Raw genomic sequence first — 12,516 nt, 5'->3', positions numbered from 1 at the left:
GGACATCCAATTGGTGGTGAGGTTAATTATTTATTTAAAAATAATATTTAAAATAATTTTATATAATTTATTATAAATATATAATTTAAAATTACTTTAATTTGATATTTAATATCTTAAAATCGAGAGATGAGATTCTAGGTTTAAATTTTAATATTAAATTTTTTAAGAAATTTTGATTTTAGTCGAAAACATTTTTATTAATGGGTGATTTAATCAATTATATGCGTTCGATTTAATTCTTAAAATCATGTTTCTAATTAATAATAATATTTTAACAATTATTTAATCCAACAATAATTTATAAATGAGAAGGGACAAATAAAAAAATGAATAAGATATTATACCTTTGGCAGAGAAAGATGTAAAATTAACAAGTATGAAATTGCCCTACCAATTTCAGAATGATAACTATTCATACATGTAGGTACAAAGAAAGTCGGATTGAGATTCCATTCATTTTCATTTTCCCAGGAAGCTTCAGTTTCACAAAAGCTGAGGGATTTCACTGATTAAGCATCATTAAAAAGTGCGAAAAAGATTGATTAATGTCAATCATTTTCTTAGTTAATAGCAAATTATCACTCTATTTGTCTACATCCATTTTCAAAGTTGATCTGATTCTCTACTACCCTCTTGACTGACCAGACACAACAACAGATGAAAGAAAATCTAAAGCTTGTAAAAGAAATTATACCAGAGTGTCGGTGACATTATTAATTGCTTATCAGCTAGTAATTAAACAGAAATCATTAGACTGATATTTTTTTTCCTATCTTTTCTGTTACAGGCTCTCCATTGGGGCTGCATGTGGGCTCTCATGGCCTTCTAAGCGTCTGATAGTTTAAGTTCTTGATGATTCAACCATTGGAAATTAAAGGGTATCTTTTCTGTTACTGCCAGAGTGATGTTTTTAGCAGAATTCTCTTAAGAGTCCACATTTTGGTTAACAAAGAAAACCATATCAATAATCTAACCTCGAATACAATACCAGTGTATAGGAAAGGCCTCGAACAACAGATGCATCAAACTGAATCCAATCAGAATAACCACATTTTTCTGCAAGCAAAAAATAGTAGTTTCAAACCAGCGACAGCTTCCCCTGCACCTCCAAGCATCTCTGCAATCACATAGATATGACATGCAAAACTAGAGTAAGCATTACCGTCACAATGCATCTTTATGCTGGAACTCAAACATCTAAGTATCTACGGAAGATTGTTATGACCTCAAGAAAAGTATAAACATGAAAAAAATTGTTAAGAGGACACTATATATATATATATATATATATATATCACTTCAACTCATAATAGATTGTACAGTAGGGCTAACATCCTATACCAACTTCCAGTACTCAAAAGATGAATAGAATGGTGAAAACTTTGACGTAATTTAAACAAATTTTCTGCAATATAAAAAGAGAATCCACTCATACAATATATGTGTCAGATATCCTACAATATATACCCACATTAATTTTCCAAGAGCAACATTTCAGGAAGAACTAATCATTGCTAAAACCCAGAGAAAATTCAAAATTATTGCACTGGGAGTAAGGTGATGACATGATTTAATACAGACAATAAATGTAAAAACAAATAATACTTGCAGAAAGCAAGCCAACAAAAACAAAATCAGAGCAGTATATAGATTCGGCTGCCTTGCAACAAGTGCCAACTTTCACCCCAAGTTTCTGACTTGTAAGACGTCATTCTCAATCCCTTATTTCAGCTTTCTCTACACATCAAATAATAACTTTGCACCTTTACATCTTGTGCAAGTATTATTAGAAAAGCATATGATGTATTAAAGTCAATATTGCATATAAGAATCTTCTACATTAGAAATATGCCAATAGCTTTTGGCTGACAAAGTAAACGGAAGAGAAATGCCAATGGTTATAAGCCAGACAATATTGGGGCAGATATTTTTTTAATTCAACTCCAAATGTTTGGTCTAACACAATATTAGATTCACTTTTTACCATAAAACTTGTCCCTTCAGGAAAGAAAAATGCAGATTCCACATTGTTTGCGTAAACAATAATAACATATGACTTTTCAATCAATATGTTGTTAAAATCAACCTTCCAGCTCTGTTAAGGACTTTATAGAGAGGACCTTTAATAGCTCCTCAATAGCATCTTCAGAGATCCCAGCAGACTTCAGATCGTGAACTATTACATCAAGCGGTAGTTTCTCCATCTGTTTCCCAAATAAAACCAACCACTCAGATTTTATAATATAATACTAAACCAGAATGTGATGACATTTTTACAAAATACATTCAAAGTTATGCAAAATGAGCAGCCACCTTGGTTTTCAATCAAACTAATGTGTAGAAAACAATCAAGTAATAAAAATGTTTTATGATTCACAACAGTATTGCCTCCATGAGGAAAACAAAGAACTCAGTGGCTAGTAATAGTGCCTCACATCTTGAAATATGTAATGCAACCTTAAACAACCTTGTCTATGATGATACAAACCTTGCCAAACAAGTTTTCAGGTATGGAGTAGCGCCTAAAAACTTCTTGCAAAACCTGTATTGAAAAAGTTAACACTAAAAAAAGGGCAGGAAGAAGAAAATTCTAAAATAAAGTAAATATTAACCAGTATAAAAATATTCGACGGCATGCAAAAGAAGAACTTGGAGCAAGACTGAGCCACAAAAACAAGTTAATTTAAAGGCATCCAAAGTGTAAGGAAGAAATGTTTGCATCTTTCGACTAGAAACCCAAAATCCAACATCCGATTCAGTGATTCTAATTCACTTGAAAAAAGTGACAATAGAAGAAATTAGTTCGGCTTCAGTCTACAAAGAATTACAAGCTTCAGGATGAATGATTATAAAGACTACAATTCAAAAAACATATGAAATGCACAGAGCAAACCAGCTCAAAAATTAAAATAAACAGTGAGTTTTTGAAAGAGTAGAAGAGGAGGGTGTGCAAACCTGTGTGTGTGCACATGGAATATCCTCATGTGAATGATATTGCCATCAAGTTATTATTACTACTATCACAAGTGCTAAAATTTCGTGCAGAAATATTAGCATAATATTGCTGTAACTGAAAAAGTGTTAATTCTAGATAAGTACTAAAAATTGTAAAATTTGAGAAACCTTAAGTGGTGTTAAAGTTAAGTGTATATGTGTGTCAAGAAAGAAGAAGAAAAGTACCTTAGAAAATTAATTCTTAAATGAAACTTCGAATGTTACAGCAAAATTGCTAAGGAAAAATATTACATTCAAAATTATGCAAAAGGAGCATTTAAGACCTATGACCATTCAAATTGGTAAAACAAACTATACTCATAATGGCTTCTAAGAAAAAATGGAATTGGCAGCACACACCATCACTTCAGGTACACCGATAATATCCATATTCCATTGGTAGTGCTCACAACGCTGTCCCCTTGTCATTCTCTCATATCTCCAGCACTGTCCAACAGCAAACCAATTCAACGGCAGAGGCACTGATTTTCTGGACCCAAAAAAAAAAAAATGTAGATCAAATTCTGGCACCCGGACCTGGAAACAAAAATTATAAGTAAATAATTTATTTATAAACCTAAACTTTCACACATTCAGTAAAAAAATAATAAATAACGATACAAAAGATACCCCGCAAACATTAAAACACTGCACAATCAGAATTTTTAATAGCCCTTCTGTATCACCAGCCTTGCCAAAGAAGGTGTAAGCTACGGCCTCAATGCAACACGACGATTTCCCCTATCTTCAAAACTATAAAGCTGCCAGAAAGAATCTTTAAAGAGTTCACAACCACATTATGGTATGCATAAAGGACAACCCGTTACGAACGTTTTCATTCATCATACACACAAACTTAACTTAAACAATAAAGAAGAAAAATGGAATGAACCTGGTCTCGAATCTCCTCCCCTGCTTTTATAATAAACAAAGCCTCTGACTATAACACTGGAAAATCAACTTCTTCAAATCCAAACAAACGTGAAACCTAAATAAAAAGATTAGTTTAATCAGAAAAACGAAAATGCATATATGTTACCCGCTGTTTCAGAAACCTCACCTCTCGGAAATTGTGAAAGAGCCAATTGCGAAGTCGCATGTCCTCGGGAGGAAAGTCTCTGGTCCCTTTGGGAGGATTGACGTCGATTCTCTGCACCTCCTCCGTTATCGGAGGCGAAGAGAGCGCACCTAACCTACCTCCATGGTGGCTGGCAGTGGACTCGGCGGAAGCTACAGCACAGAGGTTCCTAGAGTTGAGTACCTGTTTAGTGATTGCGAATTTGCTAAAGGAGATAGAGGAGTGAGATAAAATTAACTGTTTGAGGCAAAAGTTGAGTGAAGACTGAATTACAGGCATTTCGTTGCGTGCCGCGGACAATGAAGAGCTCGTGTAATGAACGCAGCACACTGGAGCTTTGGTTTCTCTGTTTCCGGTTCGAAGCCAGAAGAAGAAAGCGTTAAGTTGGGCCGTAGGCTTTTATTTAGATCAGTCGGGATTCTATTTTGGGCTTGGTGTAAACCAAATTGGCCTTAACTATGTACATGGGCCGAGAAAGCCCAATTTTATATTGTTAAATAAGACGTGAAAAACATTGAAAATTTTTAAGTAAAATTAAAAAACCTTTTTATTATTCCAAAATTTTGTAGTTTTTTTTTTTTTTAATTCATGAACTATCCATTATTTTTTATCCTGATGTACATAAGAAGATATGTGTATTTTTATGATAATAGTCAAATTTACATTTAAAGGGTTATGTAAAAGTTTTTTTTTTTAATGATCAGAGAACCCTACCCGACTTTACCAGATAGGTAAAATCTGGAAAACCATGTGCTTGTGTAATTTAAGGTTTCATTAGTCGGGGGATTAATATAATTCAAACATAAACCTTTTTTTTAGAGAATATTGTAGTCCTATCATTTTTGCTAACCCCTGAAATCAAATTGTGTAACAGTTGATAGACCAATAATTCATAATCCCATCATAACCAAAGAAAATATGACCCCTTAACAATATTTTATAAATTAAAATTATATAATTAATGGGAGATAATTTTACAACCCACGGTAACGTTACCAAACTAACAACATTTTGAGATTATTAACCCTAAGTGGAAATAGATGTTTGCTTTATCAATAGAGAAGAAAGTGGAAGGCTAGAGAGTCAAAGAAACATTATTATGGTTAATTATGATAGTCAATTAAAACATTATAATTGCGGAGAAATTGTAGGCAATATAGTCAAAAAAAAAATTATAGATAAGAAAAATAAATTTAAATAATATTTTTTAAAGATATTTGATTCTTCATGACGTAATGTATGATCTAAATTTCAATTATTTTTGTACAAAGGCAATTGCAAATAGAGATAGAAAGTAGAGGATGGTAGGGGTGGGAGGGCAAGAGGAAGGTTCCAGCTGGTCAAAAATTAGCATGTGAAAAACACTTGAGCAGGTTCCAGTTTCAACTAGGAATGGTGACAAACGTGGTTCATGAGCTTCACATGGAGTGATTTCGGCCGACAGTCGTAGGAACCTATCTCGAATGCACATGCTTGCTCTTTTTGGTTCAGTCGTTCAGCTTTTCAAAGCTGAAAATTTTTCCAAGATTATAAGATATTAACAATTGGGTCTTACCTACCTTAGAAATATTCTATCAGGTGCAAAGGATTGTTTCCCACCCATGTTTTTGTATAATTTCAAAAGTATACTATGATAGTTGAAAAGCTTTAATATTCACCTATAAACTAACTTTTATTAAAAAATTTTATTAGAGAAAAAGGTTAAATCATCATTTTTTTAAACCATAAACTCTGAAAATTTATAATATTTTCCCCCTTAGTTTACAAAACTAATATTTTCCCTGTAAGATTAAATTTTGAAAAATGACAACATCCCTTATTTCAAATTTCCCTACAATTTTTCGTTGAATGATAGTTGCTCTTTCCCTCTCAACAATGGCTCTCCCTCCAACACCTTCTCTCCATACCAAGCCCTCTCTCTTCAATTGGATTTTGTCTTAATTCAAGACAAAACTCTTCATCTGGATGACGAATGAATCATTTATACAAAATGCAACCAAAGGGAAAGGGATTTAAATGGAGAGAAAAAGCCGAAGGGAAAGCTATCACCGGGAGGGAGAGAGCGGTTGTTGTTCGTAGGGAAATTCAATAGGGGAAAATCATTTTTCAAAACTTAATCCTATGGAGAGAAATAGTTATAAATTTCTAGGGTTTAAGGGCGAATGATGATTTTACCTTTCATTCTAACAAACAATTTCAATAGAAGTTGGCGTATGAATATTTAAATTTTTTAACTATCACAAGTGTGTTTTTGAGATTAGGGTAAAACTTGAGTGGGAAATAATCATTTGCTTATTCTTTCAACAACTTCATTTCATGAATATAATTAGATTTAGTCCAATAATAATCAAATGCAATATGAATTTAATTGGGGAAATATTTTATTGTCAAATATGAAATATCACCATATTTATAGATTATTTCGAATATTATTAAGTATAAATAAATGTGTATGGGTAAATTGACTTGGTTGTTAATAATAAAAAGATTATGAAATAACTATTTTATTTCAATATGTTTAAATATGTTAAACAAAATTAAATATGTGATAATAGGAGAAATTTATAAAAAATTAAAGGTGGGAGGATTGATGAGATATGGTAGAAAAAAAAAATCTAATATTTACTTCTAGTTTTATCTTGATTTGACATGGACACAATCGCTCTATTGTGGTGGGTAAAGATAGTGTGAATAGTTTTTTGTATATCAATCGCTTAATTGTCAGATTCAACTGATGGAAAGAATGATATTGATAGGTTATGGTGGGTGGTGGTGTGGAAATGGAAATGTAGTGGTCGTGTGGATGATAGTATATGGTGGCATCAATATAAGTGGTGGTGATGTCCACAATTGGTGGGTGGTAGCGGTCGATGGTGATGCGGTTGGTGATAAGTTTAATTTAGATTAAGAGTATTCCTATTTTAATAATTATTTGAATAAGAGCAAAGTAATTATAATGACGGATGGAACATTGATACTTAAAAAAAAGTTATCTCAATTCAAATCTCTATCATATTTATAAAATTTTAAATTATTTAATATAATAATTATAAATTTGACTATTGTGTTCCAAATTTATCTATTCGCACTGTTTGAGTTACTTGGCTTATTTTTCTTCGTCCACTTTTGATCCATAAATTTGTCATTTTATGTTAATCATCTAATATTTATAATCCAAGCCTTTTGTCCCGACGTTCGTTTAGTGTAACTTTGAGAAGGCCAAAGAACTTATTTCCACCAAAAGTATCTTCTAATATCAAGTTTTCACCTCTTAATTATAAAAATCTTAAACACCTACTTATTAGGGGTTAAGTTTATTAGTTTTAAAGACAAAATCGTCATTTTATTTATAATATTACAATAAAATTAAAATTTAATCTTCTTTCCCCCAAAACCCTAAAAACTATAAGTTTACCCCCAGACCAAGTTTTAAAAAATAACATTTCTCTCCTAGGGTTTAGTTTTCAATCCCCAACGTTAAATCCGATGTCATCATTGGCAATAAAGATTTTTCAATGCATTACTATGCTCTAATTGTCTCTCTCCCCTCCTTTACAATGTCAACCAATGCAGATCTGGTTTGAAAAGACAAAGATTTCATCTTCGTTTAGGAAGACGATCCTCTTTCTAGACATTTTCTTCCTCTTTTTAAATCAGATCTACGTCAATCGATATTCCAAAGGAGAGGAGAAGACCGTTAGAGCATAGTGATATATTAGGGAATCTTTGTCATCGATAATAGCGATAGATTTGATATCGAAGATTGAAAACTAAACTCTATGACAGGAATGTTGTTTTTTAATACTTGGACTATAAAAGAAATGGTTAATTTTTATTGCTTAGAGGGGGAAAAAGAGATACAATTTTAAGGGATTAGAGTTTCATTAATTTTAATCGCTCATAGATAGGTAATTAAGATTTTTAAAGTTAAAGGTATGAACTTAAAATTAGAGGATACTTTGGGTGGGAAAAAATCTTTTGCCTTCTGAGAAAGAAGTTTTGTCGTTTTGCTTGATGCTCGAAGGCATCGAAAATTACATAAATCTCCTCGTAGTTGGAATTTATGATATGATGGGTCCATACAAATCTAATTAATTACCCATTTTTAATAGTTGATTTGACGACTATTATCAATTAAAAAACAATATTTGTAAACATTCCGTGCAAGCACAAAAGTTATAATATATTCCATTAGAGGACACCTAACAATTATTTTTTTGCTATTGATATCAATGGAAATTGATCAAATGATTTAGATGTCCTTTTTTTTTTTTTTCTTCCCCTTTTTCTTACATGCGAATTTATCTTTAAAACCGATATTTATAAGAACTACAAAAAAGGACCAAAACCATTTTTCTGAAGAAATATAAAAAAATAATTTAAGAAGCTTAGTAAAATTAAAAAACAAAAATATTATTTATTTTGAAAAAGGGAAACTTTAATCTTTTATATAGTTTTTAAAATTTTAATTTGATGATTTATGTTGTAAAAAAATAAATTTAATGAATTATACCTTTGCCCTTTGCTCTTATATAAAGTTAAATATAACCCTAAGTAATGGTTCATTATCCCTTAATTAAACAATTTGTAACATTTATCCTTGTGTTGACAAAAGTTCAGAATTTTTGCATCATAATTTATGATTGTTAAACGGTATTTTTTTAGCTCTAAGCTTTCTATCCAATACATTAAGAGTCCAACAAAATAAGCAACCATGAATGGACTAGCAATTGGACAATATATTAGCTCTCTCTTATCCATTATCCTGTAATTGGCATGGGTAAAACTTTCAACTTGAGACAATGAAAAGACATCCGACCAATAAGGGATTTGCACAAAATTTTTTACAAATATTCTTATATTTTGTATATAAACTCGAAAACATAAACATACTTTAGTCTAATCGTGATACTTTTAACATTGTTAACATTATATTTAGTTTAATTGAAAACAGAAACATATTATTAAAATCATATTAAGATCATAAATCCCAAATTATCATAATTTGAATATAATACCTCTTTAATAGTCATATAAGTATAAAAAACTAAAAAAAAAAAATGAAGAGAGATACAAGACACGACTCTAAAAATAAAAAATATTGTATAAAATATATATAGGCTAATATCTATACTGTAAACATAGATCACGTGTTTTTTACAATATTGTTATTTTTATTTATTTTACGCAAAATTCTGAATTACATATTCAATTGGGAGAAATTGTGTAGGAAGAGGGAGATTTATGTTATTAATATATTCATGGAAGGTTTTTTTATGAGGAGATTTTAAAAAAAAATTTATTTAGTTATAAATTGAGATGGAATATGATTGTATATTTGTCATCCTTTAGCTAGTGTTCAAAGTAATATTGATTATCTTTAGGAAAACAGCTTCCTAACTAACAAATCAAAACCTTGGAAAGTGGAATCTTGAAATTCAAGTAAGAAAGCAGAGAAGGCCACATTATGAAAGTGACTCAACATCTTCCATCCCAAGGACTCACCTTCCCCCTTGGCCGCCTACCCGCTTTTCTTTACCAGTCTGTAGCTTTTGAGGGTGATTTAGATTCGGATGGAAAGTCAAATTGAACACAGGAGTGTTTTGATTAGAAAGTCATACTTCACCGCTTGCCTCAGAAGGGGGTTGAAACTGAAGAAGGAAGCATGGCTTTTAAAATTGACCTGGAATAACTCTTTCCCTGTAGGACAAGGCTTTTTTCTATATCGATAATAGAAAGAAGTAGAAGGATTACTATTCAAACATATTCTATAAACTTCCATCTAATAAAATAAAAAATAATAATCATAATATTCCCATGAATCTTAGCTTTGAATATAGAAATAGCCAAACCAATATTTTGCGTTGAACTTTGATGAAATAATGATTTTCTATTTATCATATTTGGAAAAAGTTATTTTCCATTTATCCGTTAAAACCAAATTTAGTTTAATCTGTTAAAAAAATATTTTTATTACTTTGTATAAAATATAATATGGTTGATATCAATCACACTCTTAATATTAAAAAAACTTCAAAGAATAAGATTGATTTGAATATGATTTGGGCTTATGCATATGACGAGACATTTTAAAGTTAGTGAAAACATTGAAATCCTATCAATAATTGTATTCGTTAAGAACAAATCTAAAGAAGAAGTGATAAATTTGAGCAAAATTTGACTACCTATATTGGATTGATAATTGCTTAGCTTAATGTTTATTTTTTGAAAAAGATTTAATTTGTCAATATTATTATTATTTTATTTTATTTTTAAACAACATTGATTTTTGTAAATGGTATTATTCATAGTAAGAATGAGTTTTAATAAAAAATTATAAAAAATAATATTATATATTTATATTTTTAATATATAAATAAATAATAAAATGTTAATATATATTATTATATAATTAAATATTATATTATTTTTAATTTAAAAATATTTAATATAAAATTATATGTATTAAAATAAGTATGCCTAATTTTACTCAATTATAAATCAAGATGAGTCTGTGGTGGTGGGCTAAGGTTCGGTTGCAGTCCACCTTATGCAGCGATGAGGCTTACGAGGGAAACTCGAGAACGATTACAGTTAAAAAATTAACAATATAAAATATAAATTTAGTCGACAAAAAGTGTAGGAGGAGGAGGTTGAACTGATAGGACAGTAAGTAGCCTTCCACGAAGGAATGCAATGGGGTTTAGATTATAGGGTAGGATGGACCTAACCCAGACTGTCATAGGTAAAATCAGATTGGGATCGCATTGAGCTATCACTGCACATAATGTGACATGACATCCCAACGTAACTCACTCTGATTCCTTAGTCATGCAGAAAAATTTTTAGTTTGTTCACGCAACTTTGCCGCTTTTAAGTGCCATAATTAATGTGTCATAACTTAAGCTATTGCGCTAACCAACTTCATCGGGTGGATAATGCTTCCACCAAATATTTCATTCCCCAATTCCCAAACAAACTCTCATGTATTTATTACAAGTTAATTATTAAACGGTCATTTTCCGTCGGCCCTTGTTTTTTAAAAAATTTCAGTTTCACCCTCTCAATTTTCAGAACTTTATCTTTGATAACCATTTGTCATCTTGGACCATCATCACTCTCCCTCTTGCCTTCTCTCTCTCTCTCTCTCTCCCGACACTCTCCCTTCCCTCTCTAACTGTTTTCATCTTTGTCTTCTATAAAAATGACTAAAGAGAAAAAAAAAGTAATCGAAAGAAAGAGAAAATACGAGAGAGAGAGCCAACGATAGAAGACAACGAATAGTTATCGGAGAGAAAAAAAAAACTAAGGGAAAATGATAATTTTTTAAATTTTAGGTTAAAAAAATTATGAAAATTTTAAACTAAGAGAAAAAAATATGATAAATTTTTATATATTTTTAGTTAAATGGTAATTTTACCCCTAAAAGTAACAATAAAATTTAACAGATAGATAAATATTTAAACTTTCAAAAATAAACAAATGTGAGTTTGAATTTACACTAAACCTTGGGTGAAAATAAGTCTTTTGGCCTAAAAATTATTCTACAAACTACCAAACATTATATCATCATCAACCTTTGGTCTAATTATAATAATATAATTTATCTTAGTATGAACATAGAAATGAAAAAATGATTATTTTTCACTTGAACTTTGATGTAACAATAATTTTTCACTTTTCATATTTGAAAAGAAAATATTTTTCACACATTACTTAAAACCAACAATTAAAAAGTATTTTTATCACTTCATATAAAATATAATATAGTTAATATCAGCCAAACCCTTAATAATAAAAACTTATTAAAAGTTAATGGAAATGATAAAATCTAATTAAAAATTATGTTTGTCAATAGCAAAATTAGAGGAGAAGTGTTAATTTGTCAAATTTGAGCTAAATCTAACATATTTAGATCGAATTGACAATAAACAAGCATATGACAACATTGAGAAATTGTGCATAAAGATGAAAACACAATGATGTGGATGGATTTAATCACACAAAAAGTTGAAAGGTTAGTTGACAATGATATAAAGGTGGCAATAATTAAAAAAAAAACAAGTCTTATAAGCAATTTTTATTATTTATAATAAGGATTGGATAAAAAATTTATAATTTTTTTTGGGACAAACTATTGTTTGCTTAAACATTTTTTCCTTTTTTATATGATACTTAATAAATTTGAATGGTAAACCCTTACTATTTTTTAATTCCCAATATTGTGACAAGATAATTTTGAATTAAAATTTTAACCTAATTTATTTATTCATAGATATTATTTAGATTGTCGGGGAAATTGTTTGTTTGTTTTCTTTTTTTTTTTTACAAAAATATAAATTCAGTCGACATAAACTCTATCAGGATAAGATTGAACCGGTAGGACGGAAGCATTCCACGAAGGAATGCAATTGGGATTAGACTATAGGGTAGGATGGACC

At 30.2% G+C, this 12,516-nt stretch overlaps 1 pseudogene; it reads right to left on the bottom strand.

The window, feature by feature from the left end:
• Positions 1–428: 428 nt before the first annotated feature.
• On the bottom strand, positions 429–4,457 carry LOC123210838 (annotated as a pseudogene).
• Positions 4,458–12,516: the final 8,059 nt, after the last annotated feature.

This window comes from Mangifera indica, chromosome 1 (genome assembly GCF_011075055.1).
Source record: "Mangifera indica cultivar Alphonso chromosome 1, CATAS_Mindica_2.1, whole genome shotgun sequence".
NCBI lineage: Eukaryota > Viridiplantae > Streptophyta > Magnoliopsida > Sapindales > Anacardiaceae > Mangifera > Mangifera indica.
The sequence above is the reverse complement of the archived record's forward strand: the minus strand, read 5'-3'. Positions and strand labels throughout refer to the sequence as shown.